Below are 9,907 nucleotides of genomic sequence, written 5' to 3'. Positions count from 1 at the left end.
GACTTGGACTTTTTGAAAATCCCTTTAATTCAGATGTTTTAAAGTTCATGCCTTACACACCTCTTCAAGAACAAGCTTATTAATTTTCCTAAAAATAGTAACTTCATATGGTTCGATCTAATACCATCAGTACTCGGTGAGGTCTGTCCATAAAACTGAATTGAGTTGACAAATGTGAAGAAACAGGGTCCTATGATACAGTGCATTCTGGACCTGACTGGCAACCAATCCCGCTAAAAAAAGTAGAGATTATTTTTACAGTAAAGACGTCAGTCACCTATATCCACCAACCAAAAGAGTAAATCAGTGAAACTTGTAATAGGTTTGAGGAAACTTTTAGGGATGTGTCAGTTTAATTGAAAAATGTACATAGTTCTGAAACTTAGGGAAATAAAGAAATTCCCCTTGAATTTTTAATGTTGGCTGGCCTTCTGAGTGTGGCTGTTGGGTTACGTTCACTTAGAGGAAGCTTCGGTGCCAGTCTCCTTGGCAAGTTGAGTTGTCGGGTAACTTTAGCTCCTTGCAAATCCAAGTGGATGTGCCAAGAACTGTGGCCATGGGGAGACAGCACCTTCATGCTTAGCCAGTAGCACCCTGCTCTTTTATGTACCAGATAACGGGTGGTCAGCCACATGTGGGTCCAGAATCACCAAACAACTTTTGTTCTTCAGATGTTAAGCTTTCCTGCATGTCTGCAAAGGTTGAAGCCCCAGAAATCCCAGCCTGACTCCCTCCCTCCAGTCGTTTACAGACATAGCAGAGCCTTAAGGCCAGCCCTTATAAAGAATAGGTGGCCTGAGTGACATCAGTGGCCATTGTTTCGCTCCTTAAATTTACAAGTCAAACAGTGATACCTCCACCACGGATCATCTGCTCGACACACAAACATGCCTGAAAGACCATGCACTGGGACTTCTGGGTATATTAGAATGAGTAGAAGAACTGGTACTGATGGAAGGACAGAGACAGACAGTGGCCACAGATGCAGTTCAGTGCCCATTATGGCTCATGGCTCCAGCAACCACAGTAGCCATGGAGAATTTGAGCTGCAGCCTTCACACTATAGTCTGGAGCCTAAAAGGGGCAGAAGCAGTTTCCTGAAGGCATCTCTCTTCCTCTCTCCCCATCTTGGCACAGCCAGGTAGAAGTGGCTAGGAAGCTTTAAACAAAACATTGGTGCTAATTTACAATAGCCAAAATAGGGAAGCAACCTGAATGCCCATTAACAGATGATTGGATAAAGAAGTTACGGTTCACATACACAATAGAATATTACTCAGCCATTAAAAAAAATGAAATCCTACCATTTGCAACAACATAGATGGCTGCAAATGGTTGTTATGCTGAGTGAAATAAGTCAGAAAGAAATACCATATGATTTTGATACGTAAAACCTAAGGAACAAAACAAACTGATCAAAAACACAAATATATAGAGGACGATCTAGTGACGGCCAGAAGGGGAGTGGGGTGGGGTTGGAGAGCTGGGAGAAAGGGGGCATGAAGGGTTAAAGAAGTACAAATTCATAGTTGATAGATGGTCATGGGGATGGGGAGTTTATAAACTATATAAATGTGTAACCAATGTACTGTGTACGTGAAACCAATAATAAAATTTAAAAAAAAAAAAAACGTGCCAACTGCCATTACTGGAAGCGGGAGTGGAGCCGCGAGACCATGAACTTGATTTTCCTGCCCCACACTCCCCAGCTGAGCCCAGTGAAGAAAACGGGTAAGCTTTAAACAACAGCAGTACCAATAGCCTTTGCTGGGGACTGGGAGGGGCAGGTAGGGCCAGGGAATTGGGGACTTAATTCCCCTGCCCCACACACCCTGACAAAGCCTGGTCTAAAAAGCCAAGATGTTCCAAGCTCAGCAAAAAGAAAGTACCCCATCAACCTACTGAATTGGCAAGAGCAAAATAGTATCTGAACAAAACAGTACCTAAAATGGGCAGGCAGAGCAACAATCCATCAAATACCATTAACAACCAAGGTAACTTAGGAGCAGAGAAAGAAAATGACAAGGCTCCAGAAACCAAACTCAAAGTCATGAATGATATTTAAATGACAAAGATTGCAGTTAGGAAGAAGTTCAATGATATACAAGAAAACTTAGGAACTGGCAGTTCAGTGAGCTCAGGAATAAAATTGAAACTATGAAAAAGAACCAAACAAATTCTGGGACATAAAAATATATGTACACTTATGTTCATTGCAGCATTATTCACAGTGGCCAATACATGGAAACAGCCTAAGTGTCCACAACCGAAGTGTCCCTTGACAGATGACTAGATAAAGAAGGTGTGATATATATAATGGAATACTACCCAGCTTTAAAAAAAAGGATGAAGTATTGTCATCTGCCACATTGTGGATGGATCTTGAGAGTATTGTGCTAAGTGAAAAGAACAAGAACCACATGATTTCACTCGTGAGATATAAAACAAAGCAACAAATGAATAAAAAAACAAGCTCATAGTTACAGACAGCAGAATGGTGGTTACCAGAGAAGGGTGAGGGGACGATGAAGAAGGTAAAAAAGATCAAATATATGGTGATAGAAGGAAAATAGACTTCAAGTGGTGAGCACACTATATAGTATACAGATGTTGTATTAAAAAGATGTATACCTGAAACATCTACCAATGTCATCCCAATAAATTTAATTTTAAAAAATTTGGAGGGAAAAAAGAATAGCTGACCTTAGAATTTAATTGTAATGTTCTAGATGAGTCTCTAACTTGCCTTTCAAGAGCTAGTGCTGATGATTATGGAAGTGTTTACTACACATCCATGAAATTATGCTTTAAAAGTATAAAAAGGAGGGAAATATGTAAATCCAATTTTTCTGCATGATGAAATGATGGGCCATTCTTCGACCCTTTCTATTTAACATTTAAAACATTTTACAGAACATATCTAACTAGTATTCAATTCTCAGAGATAAATATAAACATTAAATCATGAAGGATTTACACGGTCAAGTCCAAACACCACTGTATTGAGAAAACCAACTTCAGAGAAGTAACTTGCCCAAGAAAATACCGATGGTTCAATAACATTAGGTAACCTATCACATTCCAGCTACTGCACCAGTCACAAAGTCAGAAGTTAAATATAGTGTTTTGTTTCCCATTGCTCTTTTCTCTGAACCTGTGGTGGCTGTTTATCTCAGGTATGTACTTTAGGTGTCTTTCTCCATAAGGTCAGTAATGTACTGTGGTGGTTGTACATAGAAGGTCCTGTCTCAAAAATGCTGATTTCTTCTACTTGGGAAGAAAAGGCTTTGGAAAGCAGTCTTAAGTTCTTTAAACCCCAACCTCCACCTCTGTAAAATGAAAATAATAGCCCCAGCCCTTCAGGTCATTCTGATTAGAATTGGTAAGGCTGCTATAGCACCTGGCAAAGCACCCAGTGTCCAGTAAGCCCTCCCATGCTGAACCTGCTCTTCCAAGAGTGGTCATGCAGTGTGGTCAATGGAAAGTTAGCACCATGCCAACAGAGACAACAGAGCACGGAAGGGCCCCAAACCCAGCTAGGCAGGTCAGGGAGGGCATCCCGAAGGAGGTGATACTGGAGCTAAACCTAAGCTCACCTCTGGGCTGAGCCAGGAAACAGGGTGGGGCAGAACAGCAGGAAAGCATGAAAACCTAAGACCCAAAGCAAACAGAAACTTATTGTTTGGGAAAGATGGATTTTCTAAAGTCACAGACTTGCTTCTGAACATTTTTTATTCACAACTAATATTATTCAAAAACAATCCATTTCAATTAAAACAAGTCTTTTTATCTTTGTTTTAAAACAAACTGTTGAAAACAATACAATGGGTGAACCTTTCATACTTGCGTCATCCTCTTCCTCTTCTCTCCCTGCTTTCCTATTTCTGGAGGGTTTACCTCCTGAAAAGATAGGAGAAGTAAGAGGTAAAATTCAATATCAGATGTTCCTGGAAATTTTCTCTAATGCAGTTCTGAGCTGACAGTGGGGGAGGCAGCCCTTCACCTTAGAACTCAACCCACCATTGGCGATCTGAGTGCAGACACTGTCTCTAGCAGATGAGGCAGTGGGAAGCCAGGCTTCCTGGGCAGCAGTCAGGGCTGGAGGGACACTTCCTTCTCACTATGTACTGACTGAGATCTCTGATTATTCTTGAAATACATTCCTCTCCCTTAGTATTTCACTTTCTGTGTGTAAAATTCAGTATTTTACAGCTTGTTGATTTTTAAAAAGGACTACTTGTGTTTTATGTGCTTTTTCAGTATGCTTTTAAAGTTTTAAATATATACATTTTTATATGAAAAATGAACACCTCACACAAGTGACCAATGTTTAATTGAACATTTCTGTTACTGTTATGTTTACTACTATCCAGAACCTGGAGTGGAGCATATTAAGTGTTCAGAAAACATTGAAGGAATTAATATGGCTTATAGGTAGTAACAGTAATTCATTTGTATAGTTAAGACTTAAAATTTCTTTGCACTTGTGATCTTATAAGCGGAAAAGGAAAATTAACAGGAAAAGATTTTATTAACATGGAAATGAAATAACTCTCCTCTACCATTATACCCAAATGAAAAAGACACCCAGTTACCTCAATGAACATGGTAGAGGCCTTGCTCTCCCCGGCTCAACCTATTCTTAGTTCTCCAGTTGAGACTTGGTGTGTCTAAGGGCCCTGCATCGTTCTCACAGGACTTTCCATCTCCCTGGCATCCCCACCCTATCCAGTGTCCCCTGCAAGCTAACACTCTTCTACACCCAGCAAGAAGTCTCTGAGCAGACTTCCAACAGCCACCTATCAGAGGTATCAAACCCTCCTCTGGGCCACTCCTCGTCCTGTTACTGCACTGATCTCACTGAGTTTCAGTGAAGTGTATAGACATCTGTTGTGCTCCTGGGCTGTGAACTCCTCTTCAGAAGTTGGCTCCTGAGTACAGGGCAGTCCCCTTAGAATTAAATTTGCTTTTACCTCATCACTGGTAAGTTGCTTTGCTCTCGGTAATCTTTGAGACTTAGTTTCTTCTGATCCTTCATCACTGTCTGAAGAATAGATTCTGGCCTGTTCCTCTGAAAGCAAAAGAATTCTAGGCATGAGACTGACCTTCCAAGATGAAGACCCATTTGTTCCTGAATTTTTCTTCTGTTGTACATTTTTTCTTGAAGAGCCAACAATTTTAAGTTTTGATGAGAAGGTATATACGTATATACCTTTCAGACATGCTGAAATGACTTAGATTTGAGAAGTTTTGTGCTCAGAGAGATTGATCACTTTTAAATACCCAAGAGGCTTTAAGCACACATTTTTAAAATGTACAAAGTTTATTTGGGTCTTTAACTATATAAGCAGGCAAACTGCCTATTATACATTTTCCTCCAGGACATAAATGATTTCATTGATTTTCTTTATTTTGGGGGTGACTTATTTTCCCAGCTAAGCTTTTCTGTGGGAAAGTGGGCCTAACAAAAACAAAAATAAGATGCTTTGTACTGCTGTCCTAAGTAATAGCAGAACAGGGAGTAAGTGCTCACCAGGGCAGAAACGGGCCCCGCAGCCCTGAGATGAAGTGCTACCTCTGCACCCCACTCACTTCCCAGTTCCCCCCTGGTACTTACTTTTAATGACTTCATGGCTCTCCTCATCGTCATCACTGCTGGGGTCCTTGTAGGGGGTTCTCGGCCCCCGCTGGTTCTGCTTCTCCCGTAGATGGACTGTCCCCCTGTGAGTAGAAGACCTCAAACGTTCTTCTTCCTTCTGTAAAGAAGCAAATAAACTCTTTAACTTAAAAATTAACTACTTTTGTACCTACTTGAACCTACTTTTACTATATTTACTATATCCTCAGATTACCGTTCTCTCTATTCTACATGTGTTACCACAGTGATCGTCTTGTTTGGTTCTAAAAAGTGAAGGTAACACAAGGGCGAAGAGGCAGAAGGCTCCCTCACACTAACCACTGATCAGAACTGGCACTGGTACGTCCTTGGGAGCTGCAGTGTCCCCTGTGCTGCCAGTCAGAGCCCAGAGAGCAGCGACCAGCCTGAGCAATATCCACGTCCAGCAGACGCCTAAGGGAGGCTGTTTCTATTCACCCCTAAGATAGACGCCTGACTTTCCCAGACCATCACAGTGCCCAGATAGTCCTGCATGGTCCCCTCAAACCAGAGAGCTCCCCACTGCCCCTGATGACAAGATGTTGGGGGGAGCTCCTGAGCCCCAAAGTAGAGCTTTCATTCCCTTCCATCTGCCTGGCATTCCACATATTGGGGTTCACAAAGCAGGGCCAGTGTCCAATAAGTCGGGGATGTCCTTTTGACCTTCCTATATCACTATCTGGCTAACACAATTTTGTGATATCTGTCAAAGGCTATATTTCTTAATTAGTTTTCCTCTGAAATCTCATAGATGGGAGAGAGAGCACCTGATTGTCTGGTTTGCTATATCTCACCAGCAGCCGTCGACATTACTCTCATTAACCACACACTTAGAAGGTGAAGCTGGTTCCCTGATAACTGCAAGAAATAAACTAGCTGTGGCAATAAATGGTGAATTAATATTCTGGAAAGCACAGCTCAATACCCACTCCCTCCGCCGCCCAAAAAAAGAATAAAGCACAGCCAACATACCTTAATCTTTTCTGTGCGTTGGCATTCAGGATCACAACCAGCTATTGGTAAGATTCTAATCTTCTGTGTCCCAGAGCATCTATTAGCAAGTGGCAGGGTCATCTTTCTATGTGTAGCACAGTCTATAGAGTGAGGTCTGCCGAAAAATGGACAAATATGTCTGTTTATTACAAGCATTTCGAGATGATCAGAAAGCACGACCAGCTATGGACAATGACCACTTCCCCTTGAGCAGAGTAGGGAGGCAGGCCCATGGGTTCAGGTATTTCTGAACGTCCCTCATTCTCTGGATCCCCAAGAAGTTGTCCCTTTGACCCATCTTCTGGGAAAAGCTGATGGGGTGAAATGAGAGCGGAATGGAAGAAGAGGCCTGCAGCATGGTCAAGGGCTTTTATAAGGAAAACCTCTGACTACAATCCTAGAAGAAATGTGAAATCTGGTTCCATGAGGGAGGAGAGAGCCTGGATGGCGCAATTTAAAATCTGAAGATGAATCCCTCCATCTGAATAAAATTGGAAAAAAATTAAAGCAAGGAGGCAGGTCATAGTAGCAGGGGGGCGACCTCATGATAGCTCAGGGGGATAATAAGAGAATGGGGCCTTGGTGCAGAAAGCAATGCATTCCTGACTAAAGGAAGGCAGATTTTAAGTACTTCAGAGAAAAGAAAGGATGATTCTTAGGAGAGAGTCTCTGAAGGAAAGCATGGCTGTAGAGAGATGGAACATAAGGAATGAAATTGTGCTGGGCAATCAAATATTATCCCAATGTGGATGGATCATGGGCACAATGAAAAACCAGCATGCTGCAGAATTCTTTGCCTTGTAGGATGCCATTGGAGAAGAGAGCATTTAGAGATTGGATCTGAACAACGTTTATTGTCAGGTCTCTACACTACATGATATATATTATTTGACAATCGATATAATATCCCTCAGAGGTAGATGTTATTAACTCTTTATAGATAAGGAAGCTAAAAATTAGTGAGCTGAGACTCTTCCTCAAGTTTACACAGAAGTGAAACATGACCTCAGAGCTGTCTCTTTCAGTCTAAAACAGCAACAGATTTATCAAGTATAATTGACATACCATAAAATTCACTCATTTTAATATACAATTAAACAATTTTTTAACTTACAAAGTTGTGCAACCATTACCATAATCTGATTTTAGAACTTTTTTCATAACTTTCTAAGAAAAATCTTGTGTGCAATATTAGAGTCTTAAGTGCTCCCTCTCAAGGACAGCCACATGAAGGACAACAGGGCTGTGTCCTTCAGAGGGAAGATGTGAGGAGTGGACTGCAGCACCCAGAGAAGGGGCTGCAGCACAGATGTGCACAGCACTGAGCATCTGTCTGCTTGGGGTCAGGCAGCAACCTGTCACACCATCTAGCTCTTCCCCTTTCCTCTACTTAAATGCACACAACCAAAGTTCTCATGATCTGCTAAATTTCAGTAAAGGGAAAGGATGTGCAGAGCAGCTCAGGCAAGTCTTCTAGGCCTCTTATGAGGTGCACTGATCAAAGTGAATCAACACACCACTCTTCTGGTTTATATAGCAGTCTCATGGTATGATAACGTGAAGTGGCTTCCTGAGAAATAGCATCTTGCAGTAAAGGTGAAAACTAGCATGGGAACCAGACCACGGTCCCTGGTGAAGTGCACCTCAAAAATATGTCATCAGGGCTGAGTCAGGCTTTAGGCACAACCTCTCGACCTGTTGCTCTTTAACTGCAAATAACAATATCAATAGTTACCTAAAGGTGAGTTTGGATTTAAAGACGGCTTGTCCCTGTAGACCAGTGTCTTCTCTAACAAACAGGTGGTTAAGGTTGCCCTGCATTGGGGCTTTGTAGACATCAAACACTTCACTGCCTAAGTGCAGGGACAGGCTGGAAACGAGAAATAGCTCAGTTATCAGGGTGGCTAGTAAACCAATCGTACAACTTCCATTCTACCCTGTTAGCTTTACTCAAAATGCCACGGAACTACATGGCCCTGTCCTCATACTGAATTCCTAAGAAAAACAAAGGAAATATACCATAAATAACTAACCCATGTCCTTTCGAAGTAAAAGGTGGTAAAAATTCATCCTCCCTTCAATTTGAAATATAATTGTTTTGTCGTTTTCCCAATCTCTACCACTTCATTAGTAAAACAGAAACAATTTTTCAAAAACATCAATGTATAATGTCTAATAGCTCACACCTGGGGGCTAACATTAGGCCACACCTCAATATGTAGATACCATGAATTTAATCGTACCTTGGTCCATTTCTAAAGTCTCCCACCAGTGCAGCAGGGTAACTGCAACTCTATTTATTTCTCTCAGTTTTCCCAGGTAGTGTCAGAGGCCTAGAGTTTGTTCACTGTTTAATGAAAGATGACCCCAAAATGAGGTCCTACACAATAACCTCACACTCATCTTCAGGCATTTTGTGCTCACCTTCCATCTGACCACTTGACTATCCGAGCATTGCTTTCTTTAATTTTATTTCCTTCTTTATCCCGGCGTACCCTCCATCGTATGGTATTTTCTACCTGGCTCAAAACACGAAGGCGTTAGAAAACCAGTGTGATGAACCGTGTGTTCTGTTTTTTTCAAGTGACTTATAATCATGTGCCAAGAAATCATAAGGAGCTTATCAAAAATTAGCTGATTAGGCCACACTGAAACCCTCCTGCTACAAATACCTAAAGATATGGGTTAAACTGACCAGATGTTTTGTTTAAATCTTTTCTGAGCCCCAGTTCATAGCAGTAGAAGCAGAAGCTAAATACGATGCAGGATGGAGATGTTATTACACACATAAAGAGCTCCAAGGGGGAGAGGATTAGGCTTTGGGTCCACATGAGATAGGCAGCTAAAACTGAGACTTCTGCCTATTGCAGGGCCACTTGAAGGGCTATGGAACCCAATGAAAGAAGAACTAAAAAAGTGTCCATCAGTCTATGGCCATGCCACCCTGAACAAGCCCGATCCCATCTGATCTCAGAAGCTAAGCAGGCTCGGGCCTGGTTAGTACTTGGATGGGAGACCACCTAGGAAGACTAGGTGCTGTAGGCATAAAAAATTTAAAAAATTAAAAAAAGGTTTGTAAGCTGACAAGGTCCTTGCAATCTGTGAAGTCAACCAAGGGTTGCCTCGTCTAAAAAAAACAAAATAAATAAGAAGTACCCATTAGCCTAATAAGACAAGGAAGCTCTGAGCATTACATTAATTTTTTCTAAAGAATATACGATTAGATAATTAACAAATTTAAACCTGAGATTTGTGCTT

At 41.5% G+C, this 9,907-nt stretch overlaps 1 pseudogene; it reads left to right on the top strand.

Annotated features, from left to right (window-relative positions):
• The first annotated feature begins 9,575 nt into the window (after window positions 1-9,575).
• LOC112469882 lies at window positions 9,576-9,694 on the top strand (annotated as a pseudogene).
• Window positions 9,695-9,907: the final 213 nt, after the last annotated feature.

This window comes from Pteropus alecto, unplaced genomic scaffold (genome assembly GCF_000325575.1).
Source record: "Pteropus alecto unplaced genomic scaffold, ASM32557v1 scaffold86, whole genome shotgun sequence".
NCBI classification, from domain to species: domain Eukaryota; kingdom Metazoa; phylum Chordata; class Mammalia; order Chiroptera; family Pteropodidae; genus Pteropus; species Pteropus alecto.
The sequence above is the reverse complement of the archived record's forward strand: the minus strand, read 5'-3'. Positions and strand labels throughout refer to the sequence as shown.